At 49.2% G+C, this 13,981-nt stretch overlaps 1 protein-coding gene and 1 long non-coding RNA gene across 14 annotated transcripts in view; both read right to left on the bottom strand.

Annotated features, from left to right (window-relative positions):
* Window positions 1–13,981, bottom strand: part of ARHGEF9 (Cdc42 guanine nucleotide exchange factor 9) — a 161,633-nt gene that overhangs the window by 68,991 nt on the left and 78,661 nt on the right. The gene's annotated exons all lie outside the window — the stretch shown is intronic.
* Window positions 11,531–13,980, bottom strand: LOC116183652 (uncharacterized). Its single transcript, XR_004148319.2, has 2 exons — window positions 12,339–13,980; window positions 11,531–11,983 (listed from the first exon to the last, which is right to left on the bottom strand). It is a non-coding gene; the product is annotated as an uncharacterized LOC116183652 (long non-coding RNA).

Raw genomic sequence — 13,981 nt, 5'->3', positions numbered from 1 at the left:
TGAAATCCCTCCTGAGCAGGGGGCTGGAGCTCTGATTTACACCCAGTCCAGCCTCCCTGGCTGAGTGGGGAGCAGCCAGGATTCCCAAGGGGTGCTCCCAGTTCCACAAAGTCCCAGCCCAGCCAGCACTGGGCCCAGGAACATCAAGGCACTGTGAAGAGCCCACGGCAGCACCAGGAGGGACCTGGCTCTCTCACAGTCAGCCAAGGGACAGAGTAAGGCAGATCAGCAAAGAGAATATTACTAAATAAATGTAAATATTACTAAATAGCTATAAATTCAGCTCTGGGAATGTACAGAGAAGGACAAGGTGCTGCTGGGGAATGCCAAGCCCAGGGCTAAGGGACACAGTGAGGACAAACAGCACCAACACCATCCTGAGCATCCCTATGCCCATGGTGCAGCCAATCCACAGCCTCAAAACCCCTCCATGGAGGACCAAGACTTGACTGGAAATGTCAGGAATGTAAAATCCATGCTCATTTTACCCCTAAAGCCTGTCCTTATTCGAACTGGAAAGCAAGCAACTTCCCTGCCATGGACCAGACTGTGGGAAAACTGAGTTCATCTGAGTGACCAAATGGTTTTTGCAAGGAGAGGAGATAAAATTGTCATTGCTCTGAGGAAAGCAAGAGTAACCCTCCTTTTAAAGGATATTTATGTTAAAATGTATGTCACCTGTTACTCTGGACATGGAAGTTTCCAAAGCAGAAAAGAATTAAGGAGAAAATCACACAAATGACTCCCATTAGTTTGAATTATTTAACACAACTCCTTAAAAAGGGAACAACACAACACAAGGATGTGCTCATCCCAGACATGGGATCTGTATCCCTGCAGCTGCACAAGTGCCACCAGCCAGCCCAAAGCTGGTGACACACAGCTCAGCCATGCAGCTGTCCCCAGCAGGAGCGATGGCACAGACACACACCAGGAGCACCCTGTGCAGCCACTTCCCTCTCCCAGATCCAAGAAAGTGACAGGAGCAGAGCTCACAAAATTCTGTGTGGATACCTTGTCCTCTAAAAGCTGACACAGCTGGCTTTGAACATCACTCCTGGATGGCCAGGAACAGGGAAGCAGCAGCAAGAGCCCCTTCGTGACTGAGTCACTGCCATGTGTTCTAAAACCCCATTTAATAATGAAGCAGAGGCCTGGACTGTGTCATGTCGGACCACAATGTATTAAACACATCCCCAGGAATCCTCAATAATGCATATATTGGTATTGTTGTAAGAGGCTAACATGATAATATTAAAAAAAGGATATTTTTAGTACTGAGAACTTGGAACCTAAAAAGTGGTGGCTGTTATTAGTGCAAATCAATGCCCAGGCTGGATTAAAATCCAGATGAATGTATTACACTGATTAAATTCACCACCTGGGCTCCTTATTTGCTCTTCTCATCTCCTGGTTTCTCAGGGTAAGTCCCTGCAGCTCCCATCTAACAAAGTCCAAGAGGGGCTTGTTGGCAGAGGAGGGGAATGACATCTACAAACTGTTTCACAGACCCTGAGCTCACAGAAAATTGAATTAAAGGAAGCACAAAAGGAGCAATGGCTGGAGAAGCAAAGCCCGGCCCCAGGAACCAGCCTGGGCTTTGGGTGACTGCAGGGGCACTGAAAGCCTTTCCTCCCAAGCCAGGGGGAAGCAGAGCCCATCCAGCTGCTCTTGTGCAAACCCAGAGCCACCCAGTGAAAAACCCCACTGATTCCACTTCCAGTAGCAAAAACCAAGATGAGCACCCAGAATAAGAAACGGCCAGACAAAGCTTTTTGCCACCAAAATTATGATATTCGTGAGAATTATTCCAGCAAAACCACAAGTCTTCCTCGTGATTTCCAGGAGCAAAAAGCAGCCATGGGCATCCTGAGGGACACAGGGATGAGCAGCCCCTGCCATCCAGCACCCCCATGCTGGCAGCAAGGGCACAGCAAACCCAGGCAGGCACAGCTCAGGTCCTCACAGCAGCCACATCTCACCCCCACGTCTCACCTTCCATCCCCAGCTCCTGAGAGAGCAAACAGGCACCTTTGTCCCTGGGTTCCAGCAGTGACAATCCAGCTGGGATCTGACATCATGCTCTTATTCCCATCCCTTTTGCCTCCAAGAAGCTGAAGGGGCAGTGCTGGCTGGGCAGGCTGTCTCGTCAGGAAGCCATGGCTGATGGATTCTCACTTTTCATGGACAAGTGCCACAGCCAAAATGTCACCTTCAATGGGAGTAACTCAAGGCAGCCACTGGCTACAGCCTGCTACCTCAGCTGCCGTGGCTTGGATGACACTTCCACAGGATGGAGAGGTAATAGCAGGTGTTTTTCCAAGCCATCACAACATTCTGACCCAGGAGTTCCCCCCTGGCCCCCTGGGCTGCTCATGGAGCCAGCAGCAATCCAGGCACAGTGGGAACAGCCATGAGCATCCACATCTTCCTGCTCCCATCTCCCAACCCCACAGCTGCCTGCATGGCCCCACACCCTGCGAGCTCAGAGCTCTGGCAGGAGCCCTGAAAGCCCTGACAGAGGGGTGGGATGGGCAGGGACTCCAGCAGGACACATCAGTGTCACCTCATCCATTGTGTAATTTGCCCTTTCCCCTCTCTCCAGGTCTGCTGCACAGGACACGAGCAAGTCCCTTCCCTGCCCCACTTCACCTCGTCAGGAGGTCACATTTGCTGCCTGGTGCAAGGAGATGAGCACCTGGATGGAGCTGGAGAGATCAGCTCTGTACCAAGATAATTCTATTCAAAGTCTAGAGGGCAAAGCTGTCACAGATGAAGTATGTCTGTGCATTATCTGTTGGCAAACACGGGACGTAATGGCAGCCACTCAACTTAATGGCTGGAATTCCAGCTCCTCCAAACGAGCCCATTGCCCTGCATGTAATCACAGAATGTATTTAAAAGTATAATTTCCATCCAAAAGGACCAGAGCTGGAGCAAGATGACTCATGCAGCTCCCTGTGCATTGGGAAACATGTCAGGAAGCCTGGGAATTTGTGAGCCCATTGCCATCTGTGTAGAAACTGGGCCGTGGACATGATGCCTCAAATCATTCCTCTGGCATCCATGGGAGCCTGGAGGCTGCTGAGGCCCCCAAATTGGGCCTTTGCCTCTGCACCCAAGGGAGCAGAAGCACTCTGTGAAGCACGGGGATACAAATACTAAAGAGAAAGGCAATGGAATTAAAAGGCATCTCTCCCCATGTACCTATTCCAGCACTCCAGAGCTCCACAGTTACAGCTGCAAACTCAGCTCCATTTCTGCCATAACAAAATCATCTCCACAGCATAATTAGTGTGCTCGTGTTAAAATGGGTACAAATGCAGGGGAAGAGGCATCCAAATATGATTTGTTTTCCAAGACAACGTGATGTTTTCCCTGGCTAATAGATTCGATTCATTAAGGAATAACAAGAGCCAAGCACCACTTGCAGCAAACCTTGCTGCTTTTAGCAGTGAGTTATCCATCCCCAGACTGGTTTGCACATTATTTTTTTTTACCTGCTATGACTTGACAACCTTTTTTAGTCTAACTTGCCTACACATGGTTTACAAAGTATCTCTTCTGTAGCTACTGCTTAAAATCCTGCTTATTCCTAATTTCCTTAATGGCTCAGTTAAGTCTCCTGGCACTGTTCTGCTTTAGGACTGGATGACTTCCACATTCACACGAAATTTTCAAGATAGTTGGATAGTTTGTGTGAGCAGGTATTTGCTCTAAGATTTGCAACACTCTCTCAGGGCAAACATCTGAGTTGTCTGAAGGGGTTTTGAATGAATAATTTCCTGTGTTATCCACCTTCCTCTAGAAATAACGCTCCATCTGTTCATGGAACAGTTCCCTTCTCTTCATCCCAAGGCAGGATGAAGGTCACGCAAGGGGAAGAAAAATTTGCACATCCCCAACGCCCTCCAACAAAACACAAGGCACGTACCTGGCCAAGGTCATTAAGCAGTCAGGGGAAGAAATACAGCTGTCAGGTTAAGGGGAGTGAGTAATCACCCAGTGCATCATTGCTGCGACAAGCACCCCAGGACACGGGCTGGAGTCACAACATGTCCTGTGCAATTAATCACTAATCACAACGTGCTACAGAGAAGTCAAATGGCAACTCCAAAGGTGAACCAAAATGTTACCTTCAAAACACTTAAGCTTAAAAAAAAACCCTAAACCTGAAAAAAACAACTGTCCAAGCTGAGGGGAAAGGCAAATGGAGTGTGTATAAAATCCCTGGCAGCCTCTGGGTGGAAAGCAGCTCCTCTGGGATGTGATTCACCCCAGAGGAACTGGCAGCAGCAGAGCCCATGTGAATCTAACCCATGGCTGTGCTGATATGGAAGATCTGTCCTTTCCCTCTGTCCTTTCCCTGGCTTGTCCCACTGCCTGATCTACAGAACCCTGCAGTTGTTCCCGTGAGAACAGCAGGGCTCTGCTCATCCTCCCTGGCTCCCTGTGCACAGCTCCTGCCTGGCCTGGGCTCCCTCCCCCTGCATGTCTGGGGTAACCACTGGCAGTAAATTGGTCACTCATAGCAGCTGGACAGCCCTCGAGCCAGGAGCACTCACAGTCACAGAGCTACCAAATCATTAAGGCTGGAAAAGAGCTCTGAGGTCATCAAACCCAGCCTCTGACAGATGCCACCACACCATGGAGTGCCTGGGATGAGCAGGGTAAATGCAAGTCCTGTTCTGGCTTCAGTTCAGAAATTATCCAGGAGCCTCCTGGACTGCTGGGCTCCTGCTCTGAAGAAAAACAACCAACTTCCCTCTCAGTCAGACCTCCAGAGCATCTCCACTTTGCCTCTGGTGGAAAGGTGTCTCCAGGAGCAGCACTGGATGGGCAGTGGCAGCTCTTGGATGGAGGTGATGCATTCCTGGTCTGGAGCAGTGGGCATCTGCTCCATCCCCCACACTGTCCAAATTGCAAGAGGTTCTTGCTGTTCCCTTCTTGGACAGGACTGGGAGAGGCTGGGATTTTCCTGCAATCCTCCTGCACCCAACTGAGCACAGCCAGCCTCGTGTGAGGCTTTGTCCTCGCTGAGGAGTGACACCAAATTCCATGGGAACACCTGGCAGCCCACATTGATCAAACACCTCGGGCTCTTCCTTCAAGGAGCACACAGCTCTTGTGGCTGATGGACAATTCCAGTGCTGCTTTCCATTTTTAGAGCAAAACTGGAGTAAAGCATAAATGGCAGTCCAGGAGGTTGGCACACACAGGTACAGAGAGATTTGAGAGCACACAGAGCTTGGGTCTGGATTGAAACATGCCCAAATGGAGCTGTCAAGGCTGAGTCCAAGGAATTCCCATCCAAGGATCCACTCAGGCTCAGCCTCAGCTATTCCATATATTATTTGCCTGGCAAGCAGTTTACACTCAGTTATATCCAGTATATAATTATTATTCCTTTCAGACCCAGGTTTTCCCAACGCAGAACATGGATAGGATGCCTTAAAGGATTGGCACTTCTAGGACAGGAATATTCAGAAAAGAGATCAAATAACAAAGGTGGGAGATTCTGACCTAATGGACAATCTCCAGCTCTTCTCAGTGTGGTTTTCCTTTCTCATCTAAAAGCAGAAGTTGAGCATGTGAGCTTCCCTCAGATGTTCCATGTGGTGGGCAGGTCATACTAACCACGCTATGGAAGGGACAAGCATGGCAAAGGGATCCACCCAGGGAATTCACAGGGATTTTGCAATGCAGTACCACAGGAGATTACCTAATTGATAGTGAAATATGCCCAGATCTCTGAAATAAAACTTTAGCTAGAGTTATTTTGACTAATTGCTGAAAATCAGAGCATGTACAGTCACTGCTCTGCAGCCCATTCCATTCCTCTCTCTAACACTGGAGAAACTTCCAAATATTCCCCAAGGCTATGCCAAGTCCTGCCTCACTATCAAATGTGCCATCATTAAGAACTGTTTCTGCTCTTTGAAGGTGTTCAAGATGTTCTCTTCAGGAAAGTGCTTGCTAAGTACCCTCCTGAAGACATCTGTAAGGAATTTTTACTACTGGCCTAGATATTTACTTCACCTGGAAGAATTAAGTGGCTCTAAGGAGCTTTTAGTTGAAGTAAATCCTCATTTAAACAAGCCCTAGGAAAGTGGACAGGGAGTTCCAATTGCCTCATTTGCTTTTGTTTTATGACCCATTCAAAAGAAAAGAAACAGGGAAGATGGAATGTGATCTGTGTCTCCCAGCCTTCTGTTGCTATTCCATAGCTCACTCCTCGGTGCTCTTCTCTCCCCCAGCACTGCCATGGAAACGATAAATTATCCTACTCTCACAAATTTGCACAATCATTTTTACGGTCAGCACTGCTCAAGAAAGGAGCTGCCTTCCTGGAACTGCAGCGCTGGGGCAGCCACGGTGTGCATCCAAGAGGAAGAGCTATGGAAAGGAGCTGCCACTGGAGATACGTGGCCACAGACGTGGCCAAGGCGTGGGATGAGCAGCTGGGCCAGTGCCTCCGTGGTCAGGCATGATGGGCAAACCCCTTCTCCTTCCTATTTCATCTGTAACAGCTGGAGTCAGGGAGAACCTGGACATCTCAAAAGCCTGGAGAGATTTTTCCTTGGGTTTATGTTGGGTTGGTTTCCTGGCTCAGATCCTGTGTTTCCCAGAGCTGACACAGGTGGGAGAGGCTGTACCATATCTGCTGTTACCCACAGGAGATGGCATCGTTTCCACACCAACATGATGGAAAAAAGGATCATTTCCCCTCCAGTTCAGCTGCAGTCTTTGATAACCTGGATCACAGCCCGAGTCTGCTGTCACACAGGTTTAGGATCCTATGATGCAGCACAAAGCAACAAAAACCAAAGCCAACATTTGTTGTGGTCTTTGATAGCTTTCCATCTCCACAGCAGTGTGGAAGAGGTGATGCTCTTCCCTGATACTTTCTGCTGATATCAAACAGGCAAACCTTGGGAATGCATCTGAGAACCAAAAAACATCTGATAAACAGGGAGCAAACTCATTCCAACCCATATTAAATGGGAGAGATGCTGCCAGGGCAAGGAACCACAGGAGCAGAGTGGCAAGGAGTCAGAGAGGAGCTGGGAATGCACTGAAATGGGAGCAAGATCCATGGGAGGCTGTAACGTTCCCCCCTCCATGGCTTGTTCTGCACCAAGCAACTCATTCCAGACAGATATCAACAGCGTGGGAGGCATTCAGAGAAAAAGCAACAAATTTTATCAGAGGTTCTGGAAGGATTAATACCCAGGAAAAGATTAAACCCGTTAAAAGCTCAGCTAAACTCCCATTTCAGAGCCTGCTAACACAGCTTCAATAGTTCCAGAGAGGTATTAGTTATGTATAATGGGGAGAGCTGGGAGTCTGAAATGGAGAAAGGCTCCATTTTAACCATCTGAAAGGAAAACACCAACAAAGGATTTTAAACAGAGGATCAACAAGGTGAGAAATAGAAAATCAATTAAGGAATTTTCCCAAGGCAGTCCAGGAAGGCTGGAGGGAGCAGAGCCAGGGGAGAGTCCCTCTCTGCACCAGGAACCAGAACTCTCTAGACCATGAGAGCTTTGGATCCACCTACCCCCAGCAGCCCCAGTCTCCCTCCTGGAAGGAACACAGTGATGCCAAAAACTTGAGGCAATTCCTTCTAATCCTTCCACACTTTTGTACCAGCAGCCTGTGGCTGTTTGGATGTTCAGCCTCACCTTCTCCACCCTTCTGGGAACTCACTTGTCCCAAAAGGTACCTAAGTACTTGGACACATCCTCTTTCTCACCTTAAAAAGGCAAAAATAATCCCATCTCTGTTATTTATTACACTCCTTAGAAATGCAGCTCCTCAAGCAACTTTTAACAACTCAAATCACCAGCCAGTAAATCCAGAGGACATTTGTCAATGTTTCGAAGCACTTTAGTGCCCAAAATAGCCTTAATTAAGTAAGGATAGATAAATACCACAGAATATTGCAACAAAGGTGTCTGCACTATCACTAGTGCCAGTTTAGAGCACTGTTGCACTGGACAAAGCCCCTGGGGTCACTCAGAAGAAGAACTAGGAATATTTTTTTGCATGTAGAGCTGGAGGAATTAAAATCCAGATTAGGTGCTGGTATCAGGCTTTGGCATAGGTGTGCTCAGGGAGCAGCAGCTATCCAGGGGAAAGGAAAGTTTTCCTGGATGCAGCACTCCTGTTTCACAGGGGCAACCATGGAAAGAGATAATCAATGCTCCTACTTTTCTGTGAGCTCTGGACACTGGGAATGCATTTTTCAGGAACTCGTGTGTCTACCCAAAGCTGCTGTCTCAGGTATGCAGAGCCTGGGGCAGCTGTGGCTAGCAAAGGGGACCTGTGCACGCTGTCACCTGGCACAGGTACCTAAGGACAGACTTCCCAGGGGAGCACAGATCTGTCACAAGGAAAGGCACAACCTTGCAGTGCTCAGAGACTGGGTGAGGCTGAAATCTCGTGGGAGAATCTTCTTCAGTCCTTATCCTGTTAGTCCTGCTGCACACGTGGGGATTCCTCGGGGCTGCTCGGGATGGCAGCACCGTCCCCACTCAGTCCCTGCTCTCCAGAGCAGCCAAACACATAACCAATCAGCCAAAACCAAAGCTCTTCCTGCTGATGACACCCCGAATTCTCCTGCAGCAGCCCCAGTGTATCAACCACTCTGTCCAGGGAAAACCCCTCAGTTCCCCACCTGCAAATGTCTGACCCCCCAAGTGCCAACAGCTGAGACTCCGGGACCTCTCAGTGCTGAAGGCAGCAGAGAGTTTGGAAATCTCATTAAAGAGCCCTAAAGTAGAGTCATTATTTCCTAAGGCTCCTTTTGGCTGCAGGTAATTGTTGCAGGCACAACAGGACCGAGGCAGGCAGTCGTGGGATCACAAGTCTCCACCAAGGTTTGTTAGTCGTGGCTGTCACCACGCAGGAGCTGGTGAGCCACAGCTCCAGCTAATTAAAACTGCAGGAGGGGAGCATTCAGTAAGTCCGAGGACAATTATCCAAAGAAGAATTTTGCCAGGACACTGTGACTTAGCCCAGTGCTTTGTGCACAAAGTGCTGAAGGAGTTTAATTGTCACCGCTGATGGGAACCCGCTCCGTGACTCATGCCCAGCTCACAGGAGCTGCTTTCCCTACTCCTGATTTACTTCCAAAGCCACCACTCCACCACCAGGACCACGCTGGGAAGGGAAAATGTCCTCTGCATTTCAGAACACCAGGCTGGATCCATGGTTTCCATTTGGGCCCATCTCTAACAGCTGCAGCTACCAGGGCAACTGGAGCGAGAGCCAGCAGAGGGGGCTGGAATTTGGGAGGAGTCCTCAGGAACTGGAGGTTTTTTCCTGACATAAAATAATGTAGTCTTTAAATGTGCATTTTCCAATTCTTTCAAGCATCTAACTTCTAAAACTGACTTGGGCTTTATTTAATCTTTTAAACACCAAAAAAAACCCGAGTTAAAATGTCATAATAATAAGAAAAAAAAAAAGGAACAAAAAAGCGTAACTGCTTGAGTTATGCTCTTAGACATTTGTCAGGATAATTTTATTCCTTCCAAAACACAAACTCCTTCCAAATGGTGAGCAAGGCTTCAGTTTGAAAGCTGCAAGGTCAGGGTAACACAGGTTTGTGTTACCAAAGCAGTGAGAGTCCCATCCCTGCACACACCTTTGGAGTGGCCATTCCCAACTCTTCCTCCCATATCAATCCTGTCCAATTAATTCATCAGTAAGGACAGATTTTTTTTTTTTCCCCTGGCTACTGTGCGTTAATTAGCGCAAGGGTTGCCATGGGAACCCAGCAACACTCGTTAGCACCACAGAATTCACCATGTTGGAAGTGAACGTGGGCAAGAGCCCTGCACCAGCTCCAACAGTGCCAGAGCTGGGACGTGCTGCAGCCAGATTGTTTCTCTGATGGAGGCTCTGACGTCTCTGCTCAGTGCAAGTTGGAAAAACTTCTAAAAACCTGGGTATTGCAAGGATCTGTGGTGATGGGGAATGGCTTTAAGCTGAAGGAGAGTGGATTGAAAGGGAATATTGAGAAGAAATTCTTCCCTGTGAGGGTGGGGGGCACAGGGTGTCCAGAGCAGCTGGGGCTGCCCCTGGATCCCTGGGAGTGCCCAACAGGCTGGACACTGGGGCTTGGAGCAGCCTGGGACAGTGGAAGGTGTCCCTGCCCATGGCAGGGGTGGCACTGGATGGGTTTTGAGGTCCCTTCCAATACAAATCCTGCTGGGATTCTGTGACATCAGGACCAGTTACTGGGAAGGTCAGTCTGAGCACAAGCTCCATTTTCCTGATGTTTTAACAAATACAATTTAGGACCCTGGCAAGAATCAAAGTGAAGCAGAACAGGTTAAACTGAGAGTGTATCAAAAAAGCTCAGGCATGGGCCCAGCCCCAGGCACTCACTGCAAATAATTATCAATAATTATTAATAAACCTTTCTCCAGCTTAAAGCCTGTGGCACAAACTGCTGTCAGCAGCAGGGTGAGCCATGGCAGTGACCAGGCTGCTCTGAAGGGGTCCCAAACACCCCCTGCCTGGAGGGATCTCCACTCCCAAGCCTCTGTTCCTCTGGATTTGCAGCCCTGTGACACCCCAAGGGAGGTTTCTCCATCATCACATTCCTGCCTGGTGATCAGACACTCCTCCTAGGATCCTGGATTTTGCTGGGATCATCCCACACCTGCTGGTTCCTTGCTCTGAAGCAGCTCTACTCAGCAGCTCTGTCCTCAGAGCACTCCCAGAGCAGCTCCTGCTCCAGCAGCACCTGCAGGCCAGCCAAGGCTCTCTGTGCCCACCTGCAGACACATCCTTCATCCCCCTGCCCGTCCCTGGGCAGTCCCACTCCTGTGCAATGCTGCCCATCAGTCTGCCCCTGTCCAAGTGAGGCTGCACCACTGTCTGCTATAGGGCATTAATCTCTCCTGGAAATCCTTTTTCTAATCCATCCTTCAATCATACCTTTTTTCCTGCCCATGTCACACTGTCAGCTCCCTGCCAGCCTCTGATCCCCTGGTGGAGCCAGGCTTTGTCCTGGAAGCTGCAGCAGGCTCTGCTGTCCCTGGGAGCCTCACACTGCTGCCCTGTGCTGTCAGGGACCTCAGCCCTGCTGGAACCCTGGGAATATTCCACATCCTCCTCTGCAGGAACATTTATGGCTTCTAAATAGTCCACTTGCACTATCTGGGTAAAATTAGACCCAAATCTCAGCACTGTGATAAGGAAGGTATTTCAGAAGCAGAACAAAATGCCAGCTTCCCCCAGCCAACAAAACCTGAAAGCAAGCAGGGATCTGCCTGCACTTGGCTGAGCCAGCTCCTGAGGAAGGCAAGGCCAGGTTCTCACCAGCAGGTCAAGGCAGAGCCCCCTCTCCTCCACTTACTGGAAGAGAAAGAATTTTGGCTTCTCCATCATGTGAAATAGCAGAGACCCCAGGAAGAGCCCACCCTGCTGAGGGCAACTACCTTCCCCCTGCACCTAGAAACGCTTCACTAGGAAGGAGAAGCCAGATATGACATTTTTAACCCTTTTCCCTTTCTTTCTCTGCAGAAGGATATACATGGCTTGTGTTAAATCCTGAAGAAGGAACAGGAACATGTCCCTGCAGAAGGTGTGGTGGCTTCCCACATAATGCCACCTCCAAACACCTCCTCCTACTCCGGGACTGCTTCCCACTCAGCAGATCCTCCTCTCTCACACTGCAGCACCAGCCATGCCACAGCTCAGCACAGCTGTGTAATGAGAACCAACCCACACACCTCTGGATTTTAAGGGAAAGAAAGGGACGTTCAGGTTCACCAGAGCAAGTTATGAGGGCAAGCTCAGCTTCTCCAGGAGTATCCACATTAAGAAAATTTAATTTCATCAAGCCATTAAAGAAATCAAGCTGAAAAAGATCCCCATTGCCAAGTTTTTCCAGCCTTTGACATCATTTTCTAGCAATCCACCCGCAGGAGTTTTTCTCATCTTGAATAAATGGTCGTTTTTGCACCTAAGGGAAGAAGAAAACATTTTCTATACTTTCAAACCTTCTCTGGCATCTCCTTCAAGCTCAAATCCCTCCTCAAAATACTCTCCAAACTCTGGGGAAAAACATTTGTGCCTTGTGCTAAAAGCTCCAGAAACTTTCCTTCACAGGCTGATGTTTGTGCAGTGACTCGCTTTCCTCTTACATAAATCAAGGCCCCAAAAAAGACATAAACAGTGAGGAACAGAAATGCTAAACCAAGGCTGGTCTCCAAAGCCCAGCTGAATGGGAAACCTATAACAAGAGAGACTCAGCTTCTGGAAAAACAACTTTTTGACAGCGCAGAGCATCTCCCATGCCCCCACGCCCGCTGCTCTACCTCAGGTCAGAGGGACTCAGAGCTTTCATGTCACACAGTCCAAGTGGAGAGAGCCCTCCTCAAACCAAGGGCACTAATTATATTAATGAAGGCTTAAGGTCAGTACATCCCCATCAAGCCCAAATTGCTGTTTCCTGAATTAATAGTTCTCCGTCCAGTTTCAAGCAGATGGGAATCCAGAAAGCACCAGCGGAGCTGGGAAATCAATGTCAATATGCTAAATCCAGTAGATTTAATTTGTGGATTTTAGGAGAGTGAATGAGATCAGGACTGGGTCTTCTTGTGCCAAGGTAGGATTGGGTTACCTACTCCTGCAGGATTCCTGGTAAAGGGAAGAATAACAAGGGAGATCAAGAATTAAGGGGAATGAAGAAAGTAGACAGGTTATCCAAATTTGCAACAAGATATAACTATACTTGGTTAATTCCCAGGCATTTAGTGAGTATCCAAGCAAAAAAAAAAAAAATCCAGGAAAAAATAATCAACATGCACACAGCCCCAGGGGCCACAGCCATGCACTCCCAGCCCTGTACATGCAGAGGTGCAGGTACAGCCCACACACAATAATGCCATGATCTGATTCCAGCTGCTTCAGGCCATAATCCCTTATACAAAGTGGGGCTTATGGACTTTCAATGTCTTTGTTACAGAGAGAACCCAAAAACTCCTGTGAACTGCTCAGTGGGTGTGAGTATGCAGTTCTGCCTGTCAGGGGCCAATAAGGCCCTGCTCTGGACACAGTCCCTGCCACCCTTGGGACTGCTGTGACTGAGGCCAGGACCTGCCCCAAGGAAGGGCTGGGGACAGGCAGGCAAAGGTTAAAGCAGAGGAACACGGCTCGAGGAGCTGGAGGCGCCGTCACTGGCGACTCAGCAGCGCTCAGATCAAGTGACCTGACACAGCACAGCTGCTCTGGGTCCTCAGCACAGATCCGAGGATCTGCCTCCCCAGAGCAAGCTCTCCCCTCCTGTAAGCCACTGAGCAGCAGAGGAGTGCTGCTTGTCCAGGCTCCTGCAGCTCTGGAACACGTGGAAATGTTGGAAGCTCTAGTCCTGCCAGTCTCCAGGAGTGATTCTTGCTCCGGTGTCCAACCTGGGAACACTGAATGCCAACCAAAACTAAGCAGCTCAAGGAGACAAGAGACATGCTTGGGGAGGGAGCACCGAGAAGCAGCACAGCAAAACCAGCCACATGCCTACAACCCTTCCCTGCAGCTCCTCAGCTCTGCCTCAACCATTACTGCTGCTTCAGTGCCTCAGAGCTACCAAACATGTCTGTCAACCTCCACTGCAAACCTCCTGGATAAGAGATGGAACACTCGCCTGATCCTTCCCTCCAGGAGTTAATGCCTTTTATTTGGCCAGATTGGATGCTCTGCCAGTCACTGCCTCCCTCCAAGCCCCCCATGTTGGGCAGGCACAGCTGTGAGCCCCTCCAAGCTGGGACTGAAGCTCCAGTTTTTCTGCCAGCTCAGGCTCTCCCCTTATCTCTCCTGTCCCCTCACTGCTCTTCCTACATTTCCTCTCCAGCAGCTTCCATCTGAGCATTGCCCTGCACTGGGAGCTGCAGTGCTCTTGTTGCCAGAGCTTTCCTGGGCAAGGCAGATGTATCCTGATGCATGCAAATGATGCCAGCGTGCAGGA

Source organism: Lonchura striata, chromosome 14 (assembly GCF_046129695.1).
Source record: "Lonchura striata isolate bLonStr1 chromosome 14, bLonStr1.mat, whole genome shotgun sequence".
NCBI classification, from domain to species: domain Eukaryota; kingdom Metazoa; phylum Chordata; class Aves; order Passeriformes; family Estrildidae; genus Lonchura; species Lonchura striata.
The sequence above is the reverse complement of the archived record's forward strand: the minus strand, read 5'-3'. Positions and strand labels throughout refer to the sequence as shown.